This window comes from Leopardus geoffroyi, chromosome A1 (assembly GCF_018350155.1).
Source record: "Leopardus geoffroyi isolate Oge1 chromosome A1, O.geoffroyi_Oge1_pat1.0, whole genome shotgun sequence".
Taxonomy (NCBI): Eukaryota; Metazoa; Chordata; class Mammalia; order Carnivora; family Felidae; genus Leopardus; species Leopardus geoffroyi.
This window is the reverse complement of record NC_059326.1, coordinates 21,410,321-21,423,419: the sequence shown is the minus strand read 5'-3', so window position 1 is coordinate 21,423,419 and position 13,099 is coordinate 21,410,321. Positions and strand designations below refer to the sequence as shown.

Here is a 13,099-nt window from a genome sequence, read left to right as displayed (position 1 = left end):
TTTAATAGTTACAACTTTAAATTTTATTTCTCCTAATTGTATATTTGTGTTCTAATGTTTCAGTGTAGTAACCATTAATATTATAGCAAGCTCAGAATCATGGCAATATCACCAAAGTCATAGTTACCTTTGCCATAGTTAACACACTAAATCACATTTTTGGTGTAGCTAACAGAAATGAATATTTATTTGCCTATTTGTCTGCTGTTGGGGCTTTAATCTCATGGATTTCAACTATGGGTAAAGCGAAAATATACATCATCCAGACTTGATGCAGGCACGAGATTGGCTTTAATTCTTTTACTGCAGGAGAGCTGCAGAAATATGGACCTCACTCAGAGATGATACTGTTTTAGAAAGGAGAAAGAACAGGCTCTGTAACATTATCCAAAGTGGAGTTTTTTTATATTATCAGAAAGCCATATATAGGCTGGAATAGATAAGAAGAAGGAATCAGAGTGATTTTTTTTTTTCCACACAAAAGGAATAAAACGAGAAAGCCTATAATAGTATTTATTTTGGGTACTAGGAGACAAGTATAGATTCTAAAATATCCTTTACAATACTGCAGAAATTGGGAAAAAAAATCTTCAGAATGAGGGCATGGATAAATACATTTTGGTATATATCCCTATGTTGGAATGCTATGCAGATATTAAAAACATGTTTTTTTGTAATTTTTTTTAACGTTTTTTATTTATTTTTGAGACAGGGAGAGACAAAGCATGAACAGGGGAGGGTCAGACAGAGGGAGACACAGAATCCGAAACAGGCTCCAGGCTCTGAGCTGTCAGCACAGAGCCTGAGGGGGGGCTCGAACTCACGGACCGCGAGATCATGACCTGAGCCGAAGTCGGCCGCTTAACCGAGCCACCCAGGCGCCCCAAAACATGTTTTAAAAAATATTCAATAACATGAAAAAATGTTCATTATAAACATTTATTCTTACTAAATCCTTTATTCTTACTGAACAGGGATCAGTCTTATTCTTTCCAACCTCTGTCCTCTTTCTGCCGTTTCCTCTCCATCCCCAGGATAAATAGGAGCACAATGGAAGAAATGTTTAACACAGAGACACACAGATCGTGATATTTAGAGCCTGAAGTGATTTTAGAGATAATTTAGTTAAAATCCATCAGTTTGCAAAGGAAATGGGCACTCTCAAAAATGAAATGTTTCATCTAAGGTTTCAATTCTTTTAGTATTACCACTTGCTAAAACTTAGGGTTTCTTACTCCCCAAATTGGGAATGTTTCACTTTCTACTTCAACATTGCTATATCAGAGATTGGGTCAGACCAGAGTAAAGAGAGTAATAAAGGGAAGGCCAAATTCTAGATACTCTTTCTAGTCTATCCTTTCTTTTGGAGGGGGAAGTACTGGTTACAAGGGGATGACAATGACCAGTCATAAAAGAGCTATAGGGTATCTGGATGTATAGATGTCTATATTTCCTAATAATTGAAAATCTTTAATGTTTTTCTTAATACAACTTTAAAAATTCTTGGGGTAGAACCTAAATCATTTCTTTTTCTCACTTAAGTAATATTGGTAATGAAAGTGACTAGATTATAGTTTAGGACTATTTATTTATTCATTTGCTTTTGTCTATCTCTTCCACTAGAATGTATCTTACAGGAGGAAGATCTTTTTTCAGTTGACTCCAGTGCCTAGCAAATGTTTGATACACAAAAGATGTTTAATAAGAATTTGGTGAGTGAATTAATAAAGCAGTAATCCTTTATTTATTTAGACTAGATTTCTTCTGGATATGTTCCTCAAGTTTTGCAATCCTATCACCAGTCTAAATCAGTTTTAGAATTAGGTAAATCTGCTCTGTTCATATGCTCTGTATTTCAGTCTTGCACAGTAGAACTGTTTTGTAATATTAATTTAGGCGCTGTTAAAACTCTTGTGCCAAGTTTACTTAGTTTGGGAATGATGTTGGCCTGCAGTTTTATTGAACTGAGCCATGGAGGTGCCCCGGCCTGCAATTTTATTTAGATTTCCATCCACAGATGAAAGCATACACTTATACCATGAATTAGTGATATACATGTGATGTACAAGTCAGGAGGTAACACTGTTGGGTGAGTATATTTGAAAATAGGAAAAAAGAGATTGTGATGCCTTGAAAAATAGAAGCATTAGGCCGAAATAAGTATATATTTAAACTTACATCCTCAAATTAAGTTTAAGTTTTGAACCTGACAAAAACAAGTAGATATTTTGAAGAGTGGATTTTTCCTTAAAGTAAGATATTAAAACCAAAACACTAAACCCAAACTTAAATATTAATCTCAGTTTTATTTTTTTAATTAAAAAAAATGTTTATTTTTGAGAGAGACCAAGTGTTGGGGGTGGGGTGGAGGGGCAGAGAGTTAGGGAGACATAGAATCCGAAGCAGGCTCCAGGCTCTGAGCTGTCAGCTCCAACTCATGAACGGTGAGATCATGAAGTTAGATGCTTAACCAGCTGACCCACCCAAATGCCTCATCTCAATTTTAAAAGGTACCCCACATAAAATTTTCTCCTTAGATTTATTTTCAATATAAAACTGTGTAGGAAATTAATTAAAAGATTTTTTTACAGCAAGGGCCGCCTGGGTGGCTCAGTTGGTTAAGCGTCCGACTTTAGCTGGGTCATGATCTCACAGCTTGTGAGTTCAAGCCCCACGTGGGGTTCTGTGCTGACAGCTCAGAGCCTGGAGCCTGCTTCAAATTCTGTGTCTACCTCTCCCTCGGCCCCTCCCCTGCTCATGCTCTGTCTTTCCCGCTTAGAAATAAGTAAACATTAACAAAATAAAAAAAATAAAAAAATAAAAAGATTTTTTTTACAGCAAATGTTTTACCATATGAGGTTTAAAACTATTGGCCTTTTAGCTCACTTCTAGGAATTTATCCTAATTTAGGAAATAATCTGAAATGCTAAAACAGATGTAAGTATAAAAAAGTTCATAGTAATATTACTTATAAGAAACTAAGGAAAATAGTTTAAATGACCACTTAAAGGAAATACTACTCAAGGAACATATACAGCCATTAAAAATATTTTTGAGGGGCGCCTGGGTGGCTCAATCGGTTAAGTGGCCGACTTCGGCTCAGGTCATGATCTCGCGGTCCGTGAGTTCGAGCCCCACGTCAGGCTCTGTGCTGACAGCTCAGAGCCTGGAGCCTGTTTCAGATTCTGTGTCTCCCTCTCTCTGACCCTCCCCCATTCATGCTCTGTCTCTCTCTGTCTCAAAAATAAATAAACATTAAAAAAAATTAAAAAAAAAATATTTTTGAAAGAGTTTTAAATAATTTGAGGAAACATTTGTGATATAGTGTTAGGAAAAAAGGAAGTGTACTCAAATAGTTTAAACTTCATAAACTTAAACTACATGGAACTAGGACAACCTCAATAGTCAGTTGCCTGTAAATAAAAGAATTATTGGTTTTTTTCTGCTGTCCTTTACAAAAGATGTTTCCTTTACTTATTTTATTTAAACATATTTTCAAAATTTTCTTCACTTACATGTACTACTTTTCCTATCAGAAAAAGAAATCCATTACTTGTCATAGATATGTGTTCATGTCCCAGTGATATGTTTTCAGTGTCATGTCAATATAAATATTGTTGAACAATAGAAAAGTTTGATATCCTATAAATCCAAATAGTGGAGTTTCCAAAAAAAAAAAAAAAAATACTGATACATATCCTATAACTTGTAAAATTATAATGGTTTAATATAGTTTAGTAACGATTTTAACATAGGCTCTCAGCATGTTTGTGGATGATGGAGATAGAGAAAGAGCACCTCAATTTACCAAGTTCCTGGAATCTGTCAGTTAGCTAGTACCTTTCCCACCAAGAGTTTAATCATACAGTATAGTGTCAAAAAGCTGTCCCTAAAATTGCTCTTAGTTTGTGTGGTATACTTTTGCAAACTATTACTTTCTACTTCAAAAAGAACAGTCTCTTATGTGCTAAATTTTAAAAAAAATGTTTATTTTTGAGAGAGAGAGTGAGTGGGGGAGGGGCAGAGAGAAAGGGAGACACACAATAATCTGAAACAGGCTCCAGGCTCTGAACTGTGAGCGCAGGGCTCCATCTCATGACCTGAGCTAAAATCAAGAGACGCTTAACCAACTGAACCACCCAGGTGCCCCTCTTATGTACTAATTTTTTATAACCACAGAAGAGAGAAAACTTTGTTCTTACCTTGTTTATTTTGGCTAGCTGTAAGCTTCAGGTAAGACTCTGTGATCTGACATCATCAGTAAAAAAGGTTTCTTGTGGAAATAACTGGCAACAGTACTTACCCTGTAGGCTTGTTACAAGTTTTAGAGATCATGTATGTAAAGTCCCTGTCATAGTGCATTGCACATTGGCATTCAGTAAATGGTGGCTATTATGACAATATATAATATTACTATGACATCTTATTGTTATATTCCTATATAGAGGGTGAGTTGAAAAAATATGAATTATAATCTATTTTAAAACATTAATCTAGACTTCCAGATAAAGATGGGGAGTAAGGGAAGAGCATAAAATTTCTCTCTCCAAATATCTTACAACACAGGAAAAACAAACAACAGTAAAAACTCCTTTAAAAAAAAATGTCCAAAACCTAAGCCAATGAAGGCCAAAATAATACTATTATTTGAAAACAAATACATTTGGAATTTCAAGAAATGAAATATGGTTGGAAATCAGATTCTCAACAAAAGCCAAGACTGGCAGTCCCAGCACATTCCCTGAATCAATTCATTCTTCTTTTCTCCTAGATGATTATGCCTCATCTCTGAGAAGAGATGATATAAACAGTTTCAATATGATATATTGTTTATCCAGTTCTAGGGGGTAGTGGCTGCTTCCTGAAGTTACTCTTATTTTCACTACTCCCTTTTTGCATTTTCAGTTCTATAGCACCTATCTGACCAATTCTTTGTACTCAGTTATTGCTGTTGAAATTCTTAACAGCAACCAGAACAACTCCTCTGAAGTATATACATCATCTCCCTGCTCCTCATCAGACTTGGAACAAAATTCAGTCTCCTCACTAGGGCCTACAACCCTTTTTGTGAGCTGGCCTATCCATTTCTCTAGTCTCGTCTCTCACCACTTTCTGGCTCTAATTGGCTCTGATCATTCTGTCTTGAACACACCACTTTCCCACTTACAGGGCCTTTGTACTTACTCTTTTCTGCATCTGGATTGCCCAGGTCTTCCCCTGACTTACCGCCTAACTTCATTCAGATCTCTTCTCAGATGTCATCTTAGAGAGACCTGCTCTCATGCTCCATTTAAAATGCACAATTCCTTCCCCCATTCCTCCCAATTTCCTACCTGGTGTTTTTCTTATTACTACCTGACACTGTTTTAAGTTTGTTTATTTCTCCCTCCCCTATCCTTAACTAAAAGCTCTTCATAAATGTAGGAATATGTTCTTATTTTCCACTAGTGCTGGCACTCAATACATTCTAGTTGATAAATGCATTTAATAAATTGTAGTCAATGTAGAGGAAAAGTAGAACAAAGCAATTGCAAAGAAGATCATATGTAAGTGAGACAAAGATAACATAAAGCCTGATTCATCTCCCTGAGTACATAATGCAACAAGTGAATCAGAACAAGCACTGTAAAGATGTAACAGAAGAGAATTTCCACAAAATAATGAAAAGAACTGAATCTGCAGAAAAATATTAGACACATAATATTCAGTATTGACGCATTTTCTGGTTAAGCTACTAACCATAAAGAATGAAGGAAAACCTTTTCAGACCTCCAGGAGACAACTAAATAACTTATCAAGAGGGAGGAAATCATGCTGGCCTTAGACTTCCTCTAAGCAATATTCAAAGTCAGAAAACAAAGGAAAAATGTCTGCAGGTTTAAGGCAAAGTCAGCACGACCCCAAACTATTATATCTAAATAAGTGTCATTTGAGAATTGATGAAAAGACCAACACAAGCATCCATGGATCCATATAGAAGAAAACCCCAAAATTACTTAGTGAAGAGCAGATAACTGATGAATCAAAATTCAGTAACTAAGATACTGAGAACCAAGGCATATTGTGAGCACGGGATTAAAATGCAAATCAAGACCAAATGATCAAAGAAATTAGGATTATAAAACAAATAGACATTAAAACCTCAACTTTGTAAAAATAATGATGTAATGATGTAAAAATATATTTTTCATAGCAGAGTCTATTAGCATTTCTAAATTTGAAACATATAAAAGTCTCCAGACTCTTTTTTAAACTTCAGATATTTTAAGAAATAAAATCTCTTGTAGTAAAGAAACATTTTTCTAAAAGTTCAGCAAGTACTTCAGTTTATCTTACCACTTCCGAATTAAAAATTTTAATTTAATGCTTTTAACTTAAATGTAAAGTACATGTTCTGATCTTAAATAGATTATCTTATTTGTATAAATGCATAGAAATATGCCTAACATGATATTCATTTAAAATTGATAGTAAAATCTGGGATCTGATATTTAAAAACCTTCCTGTAACTTTCTACATTGTTTAAGTTATTTATCAGTGAACATGTATTATTTTTATGAAACTAACAACACTATTACCCATAACAATGTGAATATACTTAATACTGCTGAACTGTACATTTAAAAATGGTTAAGATGGTAAATTTTTTTTTTTTTTTTTTTAATTTTTTTTTTTTTTTTTTTTCAACGTTTATTTATTTTTGGGACAGAGAGAGACAGAGCATGAACGGGGGAGGGGCAGAGAGAGAGGGAGACACAGAATCGGAAACAGGCTCCAGGCTCCGAGCCATCAGCCCAGAGCCTGACGCGGGGCTCGAACTCACGGACCGCGAGATCGTGACCTGGCTGAAGTCGGACGCTTAACCGACTGCGCCACCCAGGCGCCCCAAGATGGTAAATTTTAATTGCTATGTCTTTAACCACAAAATTTAAAAATAAATATTAAAAATACTGTTAAAAAACTTATAAAATAGATCTAGCCAAGGGGCACCTGGGTGGCTCAATTGGTTAGGCGTCCGACTTCGGCTCAGGTCATGATCTTGCAATTCGTGAGTTCAAGCCCCATGTCGGCTTTGTGCTGACAGCTCTGAGCCTGGAGCCTCCTTTGAATTCTGTGTCTCCCTCTCTCTCTGCCCCTCCCCCGCTCACACTGTCTTTCTCTGTCTCTCAAAAATGAATAAATTTTTTAAAAAATTTAATAAAATAGATCTAGCCATTATAGCTTTACAGATGGATTATGACTATGCTAAATTTTTCTTAAATCAACTTTTCCACCAAAGGTAACCTGTCAAATTACACCATTCACATAATACTCTGTACTTCCTGCCTATACCTTATCTAATTTAACTTTAGAAAACATTGTTATAAGTATGTAAAATGAAGAATACTTATAAAGAGTAATATGTTGATACTTTATTAAATATCCTAGTGTTACATAAGAATGTAAATATGTCATTTGATTTATGTATTTTGGAGGAAATCTTTTAATGATTTTTTTTCTGATTGTTAAAATAATTTGTGCTCATTTTAGAAAATATGGGAAAGAAAAATTACCAAAACCACATATAATGCACTTTGCTATATTTTTACCCATCTTTTTACTATGCATATAAATGAATACATCTTCAAATAAATGAGGAGAGATAGTTTTATAGCCTAAAAAATTGAACTGTACATTAAATTTAAATATTAGTATTTTTCTGCATTAAGACTTTTAGTGATTGCATAATATTCCATTAAATTGATATACCATGGCTCATTTAACCACTCCTTTACTGTTGAATATTCAGATTGTTTCCTCTGTATAGATGCTGTACTGAATATATATATAAGTCTCTGACTTTGTATTTGATTATTTCTTTAGGATTGGTTCCTGGAAGTAGAACTACTATATCAAAGATTTGGACATTTTTAAGACCCCAGAAAGGTAATATAGTAATAAATGCGACTGTAAATTTTAACACATTCTTAGCTACACTAGTTATTAACACTTGAATTTTCAATCTTTGTCAGTCTGATAATAGGGAGACTCATTGTGTAATTTGATAAAATTGCATTTTTGCTCATATACTCATATTAATAACCTAACTACCTCAAGGACTTAATATTCTTTGTCTTTTCCATGATGCTTACTCAGCTGGTGAAGAAATGTATTTTTTATTGACTTTGGCAGTATTTCTTTTAAAATAAATTATATTTTGAACACATAGAAAGGTGAAGAAAAATAGCATAAGGAAGGATCCAGATTTATTTTACTTAGTAAAAAAAGGTAAGATTGTATTTAATTATTAATGTAGTGGTAAATAGAACATTATTACTAGAAGCTAGCAATATCATATTTTATTTATTGAATTTATTTCTTTATTGAAATCATACTGAATTTATTGCTTAATGTGCCATTTTCACTATAGCACTTTCCAAAATGCTTACTAAATGCTTAGCTTATAAGATTAAGAAAAACATTCACTAGATAACTACTTTGAAATAATTGCCCCAACCCTGCTTTCATTCACGATGCCTAGAAACAGACTTGCCTACTTTAATTTTCTTTCATGTTGTTATTACTATGAAGTCATTTTATAGATAGGGTAATAAGCATTCTGGCATAAAGAAAAATAGCATCTGTACTACGATATGGCACAGTTTGGTTGGGGCTGTTCCTCCTTCAGAACTTCATTACATAATTTGAAAGTGTTTACTTAAGCTCCTTTGGGCTGCCTCCATGGTAGCTATGAAGTCACAGAATTAGGACCAGTTTGGGGCCAGATAACAACGTCTGTTAGTTTAATGTGAACACTGTGTCAATTTTTTTTTTTTTTTTATCATTGCTGTATAAGAAACTTTAAAAACAAAGATATACTTAATTCATTTCATTTTTTAAAACAAGTATGCTTCTTCAAAAATCATTAATACACAAAACAAGGGATTCATAAATGTATGTTTGCTCATTGTCTAGATGTATTTATTTTAAAATCTGTATTCCATACCATGAATTCACAGTATGATTTTGACTCAGTATAATTATAAATAATTATGCAAAATTACCAAAATGTGTAGAGGTATTAGACAGCCTTTAGGAGAGTATGAATTATTAAAATTCTATTTCTACACCAAGACCACTATTTCTATCTCTAAGTCATAAAAGAAATCTAAGAGAACATCATAGATGTATAAATTATAATAATATCAGCTTTAGGAGAATTTAAAAAGATACCAGGTTATAAGAAAAAATTATTTTCTCTTGATTACTCAAAGAAAGGTAATATTTTCAGTTCCTGAGAGGGAGAACTCTTGCTCCTTGGCCAACCAGATAACTAGGTGTATTGGTTTTAAAGAATAATATTGCAATATGCATTGTAAACATGGAAGAAGAATCATTTAAATTTTGTATTGTAATAATCAAATGGTATATCACCTTCAAGGCAACGTGAAAATTTTTTATAAAATACCTAAAATCTCAACCATCCCTTTAGAATTACTGAGTTTTATGAATAAACAAGCCTAAGTCAAGATCCTGTTATCTAAAAGCATATAGACCTCTTAAAGAAATGTCATTTTGTTTTAATTATGTAACATGAATTTATTATAAAATTACTTGTTGGAATAATCTCCGTAGCATTTTGCTTTTTAACTAACTTTGAGAAGTTAAACTGATGGCCTTGCCAATGATCTAGTGAGGTACAAAGTCAGGGATAATTCAGGGAAGAAACAGAAAAAACCTTTAGGACCTGATCATCACTCTGGAGGTATAGCCACTCTAAGGGTCCTATGTGGATTGGGAGAGAGGGGTTTCTGTGTATAGGTGGCCTGATCTGGAGGGGGAGGATGGTCAAGGGGGAGAAGAGGGAAAGATTATGAGACAAACTGCCTACTCAGATTGGTTTAGGTTTAGCTTTGCTGTAACAATGAAATGTGGGTTTTTTTTATTTGTTTATTTATTTTGAGAGAGAGAGAGCGAGTGCATGTGCATATGGTATGATCAGGGAAGGGGCAGAGAGAGAGAGAGAAGCAGAGATGGAATCCCAGGCAGGTTCTGCATTCTGAGCCTGGAGCCCAACATGGGGCTCCATCTCATGAAGCATGAGATGATGATCTGAGTTGAAATCAAGTCAGACACTTAACCCACTGAGCCACGCAGGTGCCCCTGAAACGTTTGGGTTTTTATATGTCATTCTCATATCAAAAGAGGATGATTGTTTGGTTTCTTATGTTTAAATATTTTTAATATACGATACATTGTTTATAAATCTGTTTATTGGAAGTTAATATGTGTGGTGATTTTAAACTAAATATTGCCAATTCTTTGACACGCCTTCATTAAAGGATCAGAGTCTAATTCCCCTGTCTAGAATATGGATGGCCTTAGTGATTTTTTTGCTAACAAACATAATGTGATAGATATAATGCTGCATGACTAGTTAGGTCATACAGCTTCATCTGGCTCTCTGTCTTAGGACACTTGGAACCCAGGAACCCTGTTGTGAGAAAGCCAAAAACAGAAGGACAGGCCATTGTGTAGGTGTTCTGACCTGATAATCCCAGCTAAGGTCCCAGTCATCAGTGAGTACTAATCACTAGACATGCAAATGAACAAATCTTCAGATGATACAAACCTCTAGCCTATGAGCTGCTCAAGATGAGGCCAGGTGCATTAGAAACAATCTATCCCTGCAGAGCACTACCCAGATCACATGTTCATGAGAATGCTGTTTTAAACCACTAAGTTTTGGGGTGGTTTGTTAAGCATTTGAATCCCTGTTTCTAGGGACTAGCTCTAGCTCAGGTTAGCTGTAACAAGTAGGAAGGAAATGGAGGAAGCAAAAGAAAATGTCCTCCCCCTCCCCCCCCCCCCCCACTTTTCCTCGTTTCCTTAGATTGAAAATCTTAGCACCTCCTAGTACTAATTGTTGGCAATTAAGTATAGTTTTGAAGTGCCATTAGGAACAAAAAACATGATAATGGGGACCTGGTCTATCTATCTAAACTCTTCCTTGAAGGCTTAGTGTCTGAGCAGGAAAAAGAGAAAGCTTGAGTCTATTTCTCCTTTTCTTCTCCCCTAAGTATACCTAGTTTCAAAAAGGAGGGGAAAGCAAGATTTAATCATTTCTTGCCCTCATCTCTCTTCTGAATTCAAATCTTTTAAAGGTGATTTTTTTTCCCCCCACTAAATGACTACACAGACACTTCAATCTTATGAAGGGACCAAACCTACAACATATTTGCATTCCTTATCAAGGAAGCAGGATTTACTGACCAAAGTGATACACTAAGGACACCACTCTGTCTTCAGTCACTCATCACTGTCCTTGAAAGGTTCCTCAGGCTCCTCCTTCTAAATGTGGACACTCCCTAGGGTTCTCTTTTCAGACCTCTTCTCACTTGACACACTTTCTGGTCCGTCTTACACATTCCCATAACTTTAGTTACCACCTACATTTTAATGACTCTAGAGAGCCAGACTTTACTGCCAACCCTGATGGGATAGTTCCCTGATAGCTGCAATTCTACACGGACAAAACAGGGTTCCTCCTCCTGAACCTGAGGTCCACTCCTCCTCCTAGTCTACACACAAGAGCAGAAACCTGGGGATCCCCTGTCTTTGCCCCACACAACCAGTTTTCCATTCCACCAATTCATTACTTTTCTCGAATCCCTCTTCTCTCTAGCCCCACTGTCATTAGGTACACAGCAGTGGTCCCAATCCATTCTGACTCCCATCACAGGCTGCTTTACATTCCATCTTCAAGTTCCAGCACCCCAACCAATGTAATCTTTTCACACCTGACCACGCACTCCCATTAAAATATCCTATCTTTGTTCTCCCTTTCCTATAGGTATTAATCTTGAGACCCCATAGTCCTTTACTCACAAACCCCTTGACAATGTATACAAAATTGTAGTATAGGTCTATAGGTACGTTTTTATGGAGAGAGGCCATATGCCTTTCCATAGGTTCTCAAAAGGATATGTGTCTGCAAAAAGGTTAAAAACTTGAAGGTCTCAGGCTAAAGTCTGAACTCCTGGTCTTTGTTCAGCTTCCTTTCTCATGCCGTCTTCCTTCGCCTCTTGTCCCATGCTTCTCCCTCTATAGTTCCAGGCCTTTGTACATGCTGCTTCACTTGCTCACCTTGGGAAGCCCTTTCCTTTCGTAGCTGGCCTAACTTTTGCCATCCATGAAACCACCTTCTTTCTTTTGAGAAACATCTCAGGTCACACTACCTACAGAAAACTGTGCAGGGAGGGCTAGCCCAGCTGGGAGTCAACTGTTGGCTCCCTGAAGCCAGCCTAGCAATTACTCTTTTTTAGCATTTACCCCCTGGATTTCCAAACCGGAAAGATGGTGGTGGGAGTGGGGAGGGGGGGGTGGTGAGGGGAGAGGGAGAAAAAAAAATAAAACCTATAAAGCCTGTAAAACAAGCAATGACTGATAATTGTTTCTGCAGCACTTATACACTGTAGAAGAATGCCAGGCTGTAATATACATTTTTATAGTACTTTCTGGGGAGGAAGAAATTGGGTGGCAAATATGTAATTTATATTTGCCAGCAGTTTTGGTGATAAATACCACACACACTTTCCTGTTCCAGAATATTGTACAGGAATTTTCAACATCATCCAGTTTTCCTTTATTTTATACCTACACACCTCATGGTGTTACTTATTTAATAAATCCTTTAACAATGCAGTTCTGATATTCTGTAACTTGCTAGGAGGACTGCTGGGTCATATATCTGAATTATTGCTTCTGGTTCACCCAACACCAGAACAGTCTACCATCACAATGTGTCCCTAAAATTCTCCATCTACTCTGGAGTATGTTCCAACTTTTTAAAATAAAACTTGCATCTGACTAGTACACGGGTGAGACCTGCTGTGCCTTATAGCACAAGCTCTAGCCTTTTCTCTTTAAAAAAAAAAAAAAAAAAAAAAAAAAAAGTTCTTTTAATTGTTGTCGCTTAACATAGCTCTTTGCCCTTCTCAGGCCGACTGATCTGAGTGAAGTGTACTGCCCAGGCTAGTAAGGCATCAACTTATAAATAGCGCTTACCGCGCTGAGTCACCAAAACCCCGAGTTTCCCCAAATAGCTTATAACGACTGC

The 13,099-nt window shown here is 35.8% G+C and overlaps 1 long non-coding RNA gene across 1 annotated transcript in view; it reads left to right on the top strand.

The window, feature by feature from the left end:
* Positions 1–12,684, top strand: part of LOC123597068 — a 29,858-nt gene extending 17,174 nt beyond the window's left edge. The window contains exons 3-4 of the long non-coding RNA XR_006711942.1: positions 1,624–1,712; positions 7,864–12,684. This is a non-coding gene — a long non-coding RNA (uncharacterized LOC123597068). The remainder of the gene's footprint in view (positions 1–1,623; positions 1,713–7,863) is intronic.
* The last annotated feature ends 415 nt before the right edge of the window (positions 12,685–13,099 follow it).